The 12891-nt window shown below is 34.2% G+C and overlaps 1 protein-coding gene across 2 annotated transcripts in view; it reads left to right on the top strand.

Annotated features, from left to right (window-relative positions):
* Positions 1–11308: 11308 nt before the first annotated feature.
* Positions 11309–12891, top strand: part of LOC123715286 — a 40943-nt gene continuing 39360 nt past the window's right edge. The window contains exon 1 of one of the 2 annotated variants that reach the window (XM_045670243.1): positions 11309–11425. The gene's annotated coding sequence lies outside the window, so the exon portion shown is untranslated. The remainder of the gene's footprint in view (positions 11426–12891) is intronic. The other variant, XM_045670241.1, reaches the window with a different exon arrangement.

Genomic DNA, 12891 nt, shown 5'->3' with positions numbered 1-12891 from the left:
TATGGTTTTCTTAAAACAATCAGAAGCCAAGTTAACCGTGGTATTGCATTGCCTTCCATTTGTTGGAGTGGTAACTTATTCATGTGTTTGTAGCGAAAATTAACCGCCCTCTTCCTATGGCTGATAATATTTAAAGTACGCATCGTTCTAGCTTTCAAAGAGTACGTAAGTAAGAGTAGCCACTCCGTCGTAGCGGCCTACATTTTTTGACACAACTTCGTAAATTATTTGTCCAGTTCACACCCTATTAAAAACTATGAAGTCAGCCGTGTTGACCTCATTTACTTCATTGGTATTTGTATTTTCCATAGCGAAGATAATTCAAAACAATAAACTCCAATAACACAACACTTTATTCAAGTAATTTACGGAGATGTCAACAGTATGAGCACTGGCATTTGCCATCCTCTCTTCACTTTTTTTTTAATGGAATCTCGCTGTTGGCCTTAAGGCCTTTACAGCTCAGCTCGGGCTGTTTTGGTGAGCGTTGCTATGCCAGAATGGCGTTTTAACCCGCGGCTAGTGCAAGGGCGTCTCCTGTGACACTCGAACCTCGGCTTGGGCAGTCGCGGGGTGGTCAAACGCCTGAAGAGCAGGACGGAAGCTCACTGGAGTGAGCGAAGTGCGAAGTAAAGGTCCTCGCCTTCCCCGGTGAAGGCGGTTTTTTACCCTATTCTGTGTTTGGCTATTTTTATTATTGTTGGCCGCGCGGGCGGCTTTTAATTTATTGTTAGCCACGGTAATTGGTTCGGCCGGATCCGTTAGTGTATGTCGAGGCGTCCTACGAGCCTTTTTTTGTCGGGAAGGGATAGTAATTGGATGGGGATGCTTTTACTCAACAGCGGATTGGGATGGTGTTTAATCTTGTCGAAGTGCGTGTGGACGCCAACTTCATCCATTGGGCTATGGTAGGGACCTCTGTTCACTTCGATGCGCACCCGTTTTGTAGGCGATGTGGTGGGAAGGAAACAAATTTATTTAATTTTTTGACAACAATTCATTACAAGTGTGTCCTGTGTCAGGGTACCCAGCTTTTCCATAACAAACTTAATAGTAAATTTCATTATATATATTTTCACGCCTAAGTACATGACTGAGTGAGAATGGCATGTGCTAGGCCTCAGGAGCATTCCCAATGTGTTTAGTGTATTCATTAGCCAGTCTTTGAATCGTATTTTTCGAGTGGACGCTGATCGGGAATATATTAGGCAGCCTATTTAATTTATTATAATGATTAAAGAACTTTATTTCTCATTACAAAAAATGTTTTTTTATTTACGAACGAGATACACGTCACTATCAGCCGTCCCAACTTCAGTCTACTAAGCTCATTCTGATGTATTCTTTTACCCTTCTGAACTGGTTAAACGCGCTAATATTACGAATTTTAGCCGGTAATTAATTAAATAATTACACACTCTCATACTTAATAGACTTCTTCTAATAATTTGTACGCGGCTTTGGCAAGATAAGCAAACTCGCTCGACGAGTATTGCGTGTAGTGGTGGTGTTTTTTTTTTAAATCAACAACTACTATGGAGAGTCTTATTTAAATTTTGCCTGAATATTGTGTCTCAAACTTTCAGTCCTAACGGTCTCAGCGATGACACAACGTAACAATTTTTTGAATACATTGGTTCTCTCGGTATATACAGGCAAGTTCCTTTTACAGTTAGTACGTACAACTGCTTCGAGGATATATAAACTCGATACTGTCAAAATATCAAGTTCATAAAAAAATGATCTACAGCGTACAGGTCCCACGCCCATAATAGCCTTAATACATTTTTTCTGAGCGATAAAAACTTTATTCACATCTAACGAATTTCTGCATAAAAGGATTTTTTTTTACGTCGAGAAATGCTTTTACGAATATCCCTGCGGTATTTTACTCCAGCAGGCATCATGTGGGACTCAAACTTAATACAACCCTACCCACTGAAACCTGACGGATGCCTTCAGCTCGACAAACGCGACAAAACAACCCCACACAAATCTTCAAAATCTTTGGTCAGACGTGCGAAGGTACGGCATCGTTGAACCGGTCATCGTTTCCTTTCAGGCGAAGCATCTGAAAGATTATTACGCTGACGAATGCCGAGCGCATTCTTTTTATGAATCATGACGGCCTCACAAAAAGCCTTGAAAGCATTCCAGGGACCGTCATTGTTAGCTTCCATCATTCTTTGAATTGCCAAAAATTCTATCAGCAAAGGGCCAAGCGAAAGCCGTCCCGAGCCGTCACTCCTCAACTGTGTGTCTCACCGTCGTCTGTACTGTCACAATCGAGCCAAGCGGGTGTCGCCTCTCTTCCGACGATTCGACGCAGGGCAAAGCATCCATGCCCAGAGCGAACCTTAACGAGCCGAAAGGGATAGGATAAGCAATAATAACTGCGTGTTTTGAAGCCACTTTACGAGTTCGACTCATCAAAATTAATTTATTAAGGCGCGTACATATCGATAAAATGTTGCTTCCAAGTAAGATTTTGGTCTAGTGTTATGTACTGTTGTGATGTGGCGTGTAAAAATTACCAATCTCGGAATCGTGAATTAACTTTTTATTCGTTTCCGAAAAGGAGTTGGGAAGTTGAAAAAAGAAATAAGTGGATGGAATCTGTCTGTCTGAAAAGAATGTAAAAAAATCGAAACCAACATGCAAAATGTTAATCGTGATTAATTATAAATCTTTCATTTTTTAGAGTTACGTGCAAGTTTTTTTTTATTTCATTGTTTTAGTATCTATAATATATTCTAGATGCAAAACGATAAAATAATGAATTTGTAAATAAATGAAATTATTATCGGCTCCACATTTCCCAACAATACTTATTCCTTCAATATATATATTTCTTTAAAGAAATATATCTACATTTCCGCTTATAAATTGCATGGATAGTTGAAAAGTTACTGAGAATATATTTGTTTAGATTATTACTCAACTATGACTTCATTTTATAATTGATACACGTCGTACTTTCGATTACTTACTCTGGTCTGTGGTATTACTTTTCCACGGATGATTCCTTCTCCACCATCACGGATTTCGACGACCTCCTGAACATGATGACTGGAAAAGTTTATGCCCTATAATTTTTAAAAAAATTGAACATCCCGTTACTAGTAACGAAAGTAGTATTACTAGTAATACGATAATCTATCTTACAATCAAATAAGTCGTAGTAAAAATGATATATGCAGTGAATTTGAAAGAATATTTCATGGTTCGTGTAATTACTTACCTTTCGACACAGATTTCCCGCGAATAAAGTCTGCGTAAATATTCTGAAATCCACACTTAATAATAGTTCGGCTCCTGATATCGATTATTCTGTTACAATAAACAAACATCACAACAACAACAATCATATGTTCACGTCTATAAGAAAAACGACCTCGAGTAGACGCCCTTAACCGACCGATGGGTTTGCCGTAGCTATTCTAGATACCACGATTGTCGCTCGTCTATATAAAAGGCTTAATATTTGTTAGAGCTAACTTTTCTAATTGAAGAATACGAGCAGTTACTGACTCTTTGCATATCGTAGTTATGTATTTTAATTTTAAAATCTTATCCACATTGGATAAGATTAGATTAGGTAGAGGATTATAGTTTTACTCAATATTAACCACTCGCGTACAAAAGAATATAAGCGAAATAATTAAATATTATTTGCTATGAAACTAATAAATGCAATGTAACAGTTGAAGATAGTGCCTACGTCTGGCTATACTCTCGGGGCATAACTCGACGATTTAGGAAATCACCACGCTTATAAAACTAAGAAAGCCTGGCTGAGCAAAATGTACAGTCTTGGCTCGTACATACATAGTTCGTTTTCTTTTTATTGAGAGATAAATATCCGTCATATAGATATGCTACGACAACCGTACTATATCTTTAAGTAAGACGACTTGATCTTCACTATTTAGTCATACAGGTCGGGATAACTACTTCAGTCTCCATTGATGTTGATAGTTGCTTCGACAATTGTTGTTGTGGAGGCTTGTGTTCAATGCAACAGTCCATCTTGCACCTCCTACACGACGGCGTAGTTCCCTCATGTTTGGGTCTCCTCTTGCCAAGATCAAGTGGCGTTGCTTCTTCTACGCTATTTGCCGCTATCTGCTTATCTGCTGACCGTGTCCTGGAATAACATCCGGGTGACAGTTACCTTGCTCATTGATACAATGACGAATCTTTTGTCTACAATGATTTTTTTATAGTGTTAAATGCGATGCTCTGCCAGGTCTCGACACGGAAACTCTGCAGCTATCATTAGTTCTATTACATACACAGATAAAACGGTAAAGTCTAGAGCAGAACTTTTCGCTTTCTTTCCGCAGACAATAGATGTTTCATTAATAGTATAGTGGAAATATACTCCTCAAAGCTTTTTATATTTTTCTTTTCACTGAGGATTCGAAAAATATTTTAACAAATTGTGAGGGTAACAAAAATAAAGTGCTTTAGTGCGTTCATTTGAGATTTGTGTCGCCTTTATAAAGTATTTAGATCAAATTTGTCCAGAAAATAAGTAGTGATTTATTTCACCATTATAGCATAAAATTACCGTTAAAGCATATTATTGTTATATATGCTTGGATTGTTTGGATTACTTGTAAATCAGTAAATAAAGACCATACTTCTAGCTGCTTGACCTGCTTTTTTTGAAATTACCTTTTTTTCAATATACTGAAGGCTATGTGAAGTTATTAAAACTTTATTAATGAGTAAAAATGTATATTTTATTTCGTTACTATAACCGCATTTTGAGTTAGTAACAAAGTTCTGTACAATCCTTTCCAACGTGTTTATATTAATTGCTTTAAATATTGGTATCTTTAGTAAAAGTTCGGCGTTGTACGTATATCGCTGTACGTATTTTTTTCGTTACAATAAATTCGTGAACGTGCCAACAACTTTATCTTACACTGATAGTTTAAAGTAGTTTTAAAATTATTTTTATTTGGTAAACTACTTAATATCGTCTGGAAAATTGTTTCAAGTGAAGCATGATTTTATTTTTTAAACACAATTTGGCGGCAAACTTTCCAATCCAATAATTGCGATACTTGCGATCGCTTTTAGAAGATGGTGATTTAACTTCAATAGACTTTCTTTTGTTGGAATGTAAAGTATGTTCTTCTATGGTCCAAATATGATGACATGAGATGCCCTGGCATATATGCTTTGTTTAAAAAGTTTTGAAGTTAATTTTGTCGGAGTTCTGAGACCAGAGCTGGTATTTCCTGTAAGCAATTTGTACCATTGGAATATTGGGTTATTTTACTATACAGGCATAAATATGAATATTTATGCGATACATTACATGCGGTAGGTATTGTTTTTAAAAGTAATAGGGTTGTTGCCTTCATCCATTATCATTAATAACAACCATCCAAAATATGTTACAACTATTGGTGGAATTGGCAACAGAGGCCACAAAGATGGAGTTCTGTTAGCACACAAAATACTTCTATAGATCCATAGTTCCTTATATTTTAAGAATTTTCTTGGATCGTTTAGTCTGGTTAAGCTGTTGTTAGACAGCTTAACATTTCTTCTGGCTTTTCGAAATCAAAATTGTCCCAAAAATAAGTTCAATGAAATCACAACATTTATTTATTTATAACGATTTTTATAGCATCCAATGCGATAGTAATTTTTGTTTTTTTTAATAATAATAAAATAAAGAAGAAACAAAATAATGAACGTTTTAATCGATTTTTTATTATAAAAAACAGTAACGTTAGACCTATTACATATTCAGGCAATTCACCCCGTTTAGACCAGAACTTTTCGTAGTTTTTCAGCAGAGCGTACCTGTTTGATGAAAATTGGAAATGATTTAACTGACATTTCGAAAAATGTCAACATGTGAACTCCGCGGTTTACTTAGGTCTATGTATATCTAGGCAAAACATTGAAAACAAAGACCAGAACAGATTCATTTACTTTCAGTATTGGTGTTTGATGAACACTGCGGATTCGAAAAATAATTTACCAAATTATGACGATCTGGAACATAATGCAACATATTATGGAGCGGTCATTTGTGGATTGTGTGGATTTATTAAGAAGAAAAGAGCATAGCATAAAGAGCATTTTTTTCGGAAAGTGCGTATGTAACATAATGTTTTATTTCACCGTTGTAGCCTTTATTACATTATATGCATTGTTATTGTTAAATATGGTTTTTTTTTAATTGAACCTTATCGATGAACAATTTCTTGTGCTTTTCTTCTTTAAATGATTTTTTGAAAATTGGGTCTGTAAATGTACATGTAATGTGCAGTTATAACACTCTTGTCTCTGATAGAAAATATTAAAATACTGCATGAATAACCACAACTTTGACTTAAGTGTCCGACATTTGAGTAAGTTCTTTACATTCATTTGAAACTTGTTGTAAACGTTAGTAAAATATCGGCCCGTTGTACGTATTGTTCTTTTAAAAAAGACGGGAACGTGCCAACAATTTCATTTTACTTTAACTAAGTTCATAATTTGTTTGCTAAACTACTTATTGCCTGAAAGTGTCGAAAGCACTCGTGGATGTTAAATTAAGTATGATTTAATTGTTTAAACGTAATTTGCCGCAAAGTTTCCAATCATCCAAGCATGATACTTGCGATCGCTTTTAGATGGTGGTGATTTAACTTCAGAAGACTCTCTTATTTTGCTATTTAAGATATCTTCTGTCATATTGTAAATATAGGGACTTGCCATATTTTCATCGTTTATATTAAGTTAATTTTGTCGGAGTTTCAATCAAGTTGCAATTATAGTTCTGATCTGTATTTACGGTAAGTAGTCTGTGGCATTGTAATGCTTGGTTATTTTACAATACAAGCCTTTCAATCTGTATAGGGATTCCTACTTAACATCGCGACAATTTAAGTCCCTAACAATTACACCTGGCATACCTTTGAAACGACCCTTTTTAAATATTGGTACAATTATAGCTGTCCATAGAGGTTATATTTGTTGCAAAGTCTGGTACGCATTTATCCTGTCACCAGTTCAACACAAATTTCTCATCAATGCTACAACAATTTTATAACATATAAACTATTCTCCACGTGGTCCATTTCAGTTTCTTTATCTATAAAGAAAGAATTATCAATTTCTTCTATTGTATCTTTTAGTTCAATAGCAGTATCGCTTTTGACAAATTTGAAAGTAAAACCTTTTATATGATCATTAGGAATTTGTGCATTTGAGATCACTCAGAAGCAACCAGGGGACGACGGAGAAATCCGTAGGTGAGCTGCAGCACCAATGAGCAAACTGACCAGAATATGGCAAAACAGAAACGTATCGTATCTAGCCGAGACTCGCCAGAATATTGGTATTTTCCCTATTATAGTATTGGTCCTGGTCAATTCGTGCTTTCGAGATGTGGTGTTGGAGGAGAATGCCGGCTGTCAATTATCATCTTACAACTATGGGTGGAATTGGAACGTTCATGGTAAGGGATTGTTTTTTTACAAGTAATGGCGTTGAAGTATTTTTCCTTAACCATTAAAATTAACATATTACCTAAATACATTGTCAACGGCAATTAATAACGGCCATTCAAAATATGTTACAACTATGGGTAGAATTGGTAAGTTGGCAACTCTGAGTTACACAATATACTTTTCTAAAAGTAGAAAGATACATTTGTAATTGCTGTGGTGACCAATAAATGCATTTCCGCAAATGAGTTTAAGGCAGGGTCACCAAATTCCAAAGCATACTTTTCTAAAAGTACGAAGATACATTTGTAATTGCTGTGGTGACCAATAAATGCAATTCTGCAAATAAGGGTCATCAAATTCCAAACCATACTTTTCTAAGTCTTTGCTCTTGTCTGCTACCACTGTGGTATTGGTGGATTTTTCCAGTAAATTCTTTGATAGAACTAGCATAATCTCTTAGCTGTATCTTTTCCACAGACAATTAGCAACTTCTATGCGATGGGTTTTTCGATGGACGATTTCCTGAAAGTTCTTAGAACTACATATTATTTATGGCTCTTCTAAATCGAATGGCTATTGAAGATAGATAAATAGTACAGTTATTAAAAGTATATCTAACTTTTGGTTGTACACACAATGCTTTGTATTTGTAACTTCCATTATGTCCGCTATCCATATTATATATTCAGGGGTGTTTCCCACTTTTGTTTATCACCAAAATAATGCTTTAGTAAACTCGAGATTCGGACGACTTAAAACCTGTCGTAAGATTTGCGTCGTAAACACTTCTTCTGTAAATTTATTTAAATGGGTAATTCTTCAAGAGCACCTAAAGTGGAAGAAACTCCTGGAAACACAAGCAGTTATATTCATCGACACGAAATCTATTTACTTTTTTTCGTTATAATATACTTCATGTGGAGGTACTGCAAGACAGGGTTCGCACGATTACGACGAGAGCTACAGGAATTGCCTATGAATAGCCCTGCTGTGTTTAGGCTATTCATGGGGCTCTAGAATAGCGTACCTGAGCTTGTGATAGTGTAATGATATAACATGTTTAAGTTATTTTATCTTACTGATTGAATTTTTTTATTTAAAAAAATGTTTAATCTAGTTTACGGAATCTAATATTGTTAATTTACATCATTTTATTTTTATTGTGTATTTACGTTTTAAATTAAGTTCCTGAGTTTGTAATGAAGTGTTATAAAATTATTCTACTTTGTTATTGTAACATTTGCTATGTATTTTTATGTTATTAAGGGGATGTACTGTGTCTACATGATTAACATAAATGTATTGATGTTTTAATATAGATTAATATTGTATCAACACTCATTAAATTTCCTTTAGCCTTGAGCATTTCAATACAATACTCAGTACCTTATAAATCTTTACCGCAATCAACGTCACTTTCTGGTGAATCGCTTTTTTAATAATTATATGCTTCAATCTATTAAGATTGTTATTTATAATTGAATAAATATGTTCTGGTTAAATAACTGATCGGCTATTCTTAATTAAGTTTGATATATTTCTGTATTCAGATGATACATCAAGCTATTGCCAATTTTTTATCAACCTAGTATGCTGAAAGAGAAGAGTTGTGGGTGATACTTTTATTGGTTTGCCTAAATATGTAATAATTAAAGGAACCACGAAGATCCAATAACTGTGTAACATTGTTTTTATTAAATTTAGTCAAATGTATGAATAATACTATGTTTTTATTACACATTATTTGTTAATAAAAAATTATAGGGAACTATTTATATGTATTTTTTTATTGAAATTCTATTAAAATTCTTCTGGATTAGATTTAGCAGAGAGTTTACGCTTAAAAAGAAATCATTTTCTGGTCTAAAAGTTCTATAAACCTTACATAAACATAAACTCTACAAACTATCAAGAACTATAGACCTTTTGTGTGTGTATCTCTAAATGTTCTGCTCTCTATTAACTTCACTGATACGCTCATCTGTTTTGACGAGCTCAGCTTGATAATGGATTCTTCCCACGACTAGACCAAAGGTTTTTTTTTTAAATTCAAGTATAAATCCTGTAATAGTGACAATGAAATCTAGAAATAGGATTGATCTTTATAAAATATATACAACATATCGCAATAACTACAATACAAAAGAATTATCTAGCCAGCAAATCGTAAAGATTCCTTTCATAAAATGGCTGTATTTCGATCTTTTTAGTAGAAAATGTCGATTATGTTATTCTTTTCATCTCGTATAGAGCCTAGTTTTATGAGAAGTTTACGTATTACGGTCCTTCACCGTTCCCTACTGCACTAGTTACTGTATCATCAACACTACTATCGAAACTCGACGACGTACGTTACGTTATTGCCAGATACTTGCAGCTAATCGCTGGGCTAAAAAAGTTCGTAGGCTGAAACATAGATGGCGCCACTAGATGATGTATTATTTTTAGTCCACAAAATAATTTTGGATAACCGTAAAGTCAAGTTGGTAGGTAAGACCCAAAAGATAGCAGAGGAACGTGTTGGACATATCCAAGATGAATATTTGGATATGCGAATGCGTGTGTCTTGAAAAATGTTTAAAGTTGTTCAATCGTAATAAATCATATTTTTTTTTGAAGCTACTTTTTCCTGTTCTCAGACATCAAGCGAATGATCGCTGTACAGAATTTTCGACCGTACACGACTGTTCCCTGCGTGTACGGTAAGCACCCAGCACTCGCCTGGTACAATCCTCCCGATACAAGGCAGATAACAAATTTACAAAATACTGATTTACAACGGACTCCTTATGAGACTGATACACATCGAGGCCATTTTTTTACATTATGAGTTTACTATGAAAAGCCAAAGTTACTTAATTTACATCTGAACTACTGTATCGATTGAAATGATAGAATGTTTTAAGGATGTCAAAATTATAGAAATGTTGAATCGACACTCAGAAATCACTGCTGATGGGGAGTGAGGACTAACACATGTGCCCAGAAGACCTTAGGCTTCGCAAAGGCATTCAAAACAAGATCTTTAGAATGCTACATTATCCCTAAGTAATGAAATTATTTATATTTATATTCCCAAAATATATTAAGTAAACTGTTTATGAGTGGAAATCATTATATTTAGAAGAGTAAAAAACTATTATTACTTTTTTTAAACTAGAATAGAGAAACATCTCGCCCTTATTAACAGCCAATCAATCGTTTTCTAGCTGTTTAATGTTGTCAATTCGATTTTCGGGAAACAAAAATGAGGCTATACTCCAGAACATATCTATATTTCTCTCTCTCTTTTCGCTAAGGATACTCTTAGATTCGATAAGGAGAACTTGATTACGATATTGCGTATAGCCATACTAAATATTTTTTTTATATATAACAGGGGCAAACTGGTCTAATGTTACGTGATACCGCCGCTTTTAGAGACTCAATTCCAGAGGGCTCGCGAGTGCGTTGCCAGACTTTTAAGAATTGGTACGCTCTTTTCTTGAAGATCCTAAGTCGTATTGGTTCGGAAATACTTCAGTAGGCAGCTGGTTCTATATCGTGGTGGTGTACTGCCTTAAAAAAACGCTCGGTTGTGGAACGACGGACGTCGAGATGGAATTACATATCAACATATAACATACATTATACATTATACATTATACAACATATTATACATTATACAACATACAACATACAACATACATTACATATTACAAACGTCATTTCCACGTTTTGGTTTACGAAAACCAGTGGTAATACGCAAAACAACCCTATTTCGAGGGTTCAATATACAAACTACGATAACAGCATCTCCCTTTCCTGCCAACGTGAAAATGCATCGCTCCATCTCTCTCCCTCACTCTGATCCCGTAGTGAGGAAAATCGATTTCAGACCGCGACTGAGTTCCGACGTGTTCACTTGCAAATATTGTTGTGATAATTGTTTGTGTCGTGTTATATCAATTCGATAAATGGTATGTATTAAATATTAATAATAACTGCGTGTGTGTAATACAGTAAATAGAATCAAATTTCCAACACACAAATATACAGTATTTACTTTCTTAACCTGAATAATAATAATGATAAAATGATAAGCAGAAAATTACAACAAATTTAAAAGTTTGGTTGTGGCAGTGTACATTTGAAGCTGGCATTTCCTTACTATATTGCGTATCGTTGAGCACCAGCTCTGGTTCACCGGTATTATCACGCCAACTCAATATTTGATTAACGCCTGTATTTTTATATCTTTCAATTAATTAGGCGCTAATTTAACAATTTGTTAATTGTACATCTATACATTAAATGTATTACCGTAAAAGGTTCATGGACCTGTATCATTATGGCTTCATAAAATATATTATCTTCCATTAGAGTTTTATTTTATTAATCTTCTTTATACACACTAACAGTATGTAATTAAATATGTACCTAATAAGTGACTTTTCAGACGTTTAGTGTACGTAAAAATAAGGTTCTAACAATAAGGAATCTTTCGAGCTCCATGGTATTGTTACGCTGATAAATCTAGTGACAGTTTTATATATTGTCAATTATACATTAGTACAGATACTTCATAATACATTTATTTGTTTTTTTTCTGCATTACACCCTTATAGGAACACGGATTTTTTAGCAAGAGTTTATCTTGTTCAAACGTCATTCAATGGCGTCATCATTCTTCTGAAGTTATATTTCCCAACAGCTAGAATAAGTTACATATGAAAAAAAAAACAAAAAGAATTAACACATTTAATTTTCTTCTGTACAAACATGACCTGTCCACATCGTATGCCTAACTTTCGTATTAACTACTAACTGACGTGAGACTGATCTTGAATTGGATTCATTTGCACTTTTTACGTTTTAGTTTTTGTTAGTTAAAATGTACTCAATATATGGCCAAATGTGGGAATCATAATGAAAGAAAAATATTTAAACATTTACGAAATAAAAAAATACATAACATTTCTTAAATACATTTAACTAAGTTATACCTAATTCGGATGTGCTGTGTGATGGTGTGACTGTATATACAAAGATAGGTATTGTATTCTGACTATTAATTATTTTAAAAAAAAACCGGCTTCAAATACCTGCCAATTAAAAGGACTAACTATGCGTGGCTACGTATATCTATAAAGATACTGAATCGATTTTAATGGGCTTTGGACTGTACTAACTACTGTACTTTGGAATATTTAAATCGAAAGATCATACAAATATTACTATAAGTTTCGGAGATATTTGTGAACATACACTTATGATAGGCACCTTCTTTGAAAGCAGAGAATGATTATAGATACAGATTAAAAAGACTTTTTTAAACAGCTAAAAAATACACTGTACATGCTAATTGGTCATTTTGTGAAACAAGTGTGCGTGAAATAAGAATTTCACGCCATTAATTAAATTTTTTTACACGACAAATCAACGT

Source organism: Pieris brassicae, chromosome 10 (assembly GCF_905147105.1).
Source record: "Pieris brassicae chromosome 10, ilPieBrab1.1, whole genome shotgun sequence".
NCBI classification, from domain to species: domain Eukaryota; kingdom Metazoa; phylum Arthropoda; class Insecta; order Lepidoptera; family Pieridae; genus Pieris; species Pieris brassicae.
Note: the sequence above shows the minus strand (reverse complement) of the source record. Positions and strands in the feature narration are given on the sequence as shown.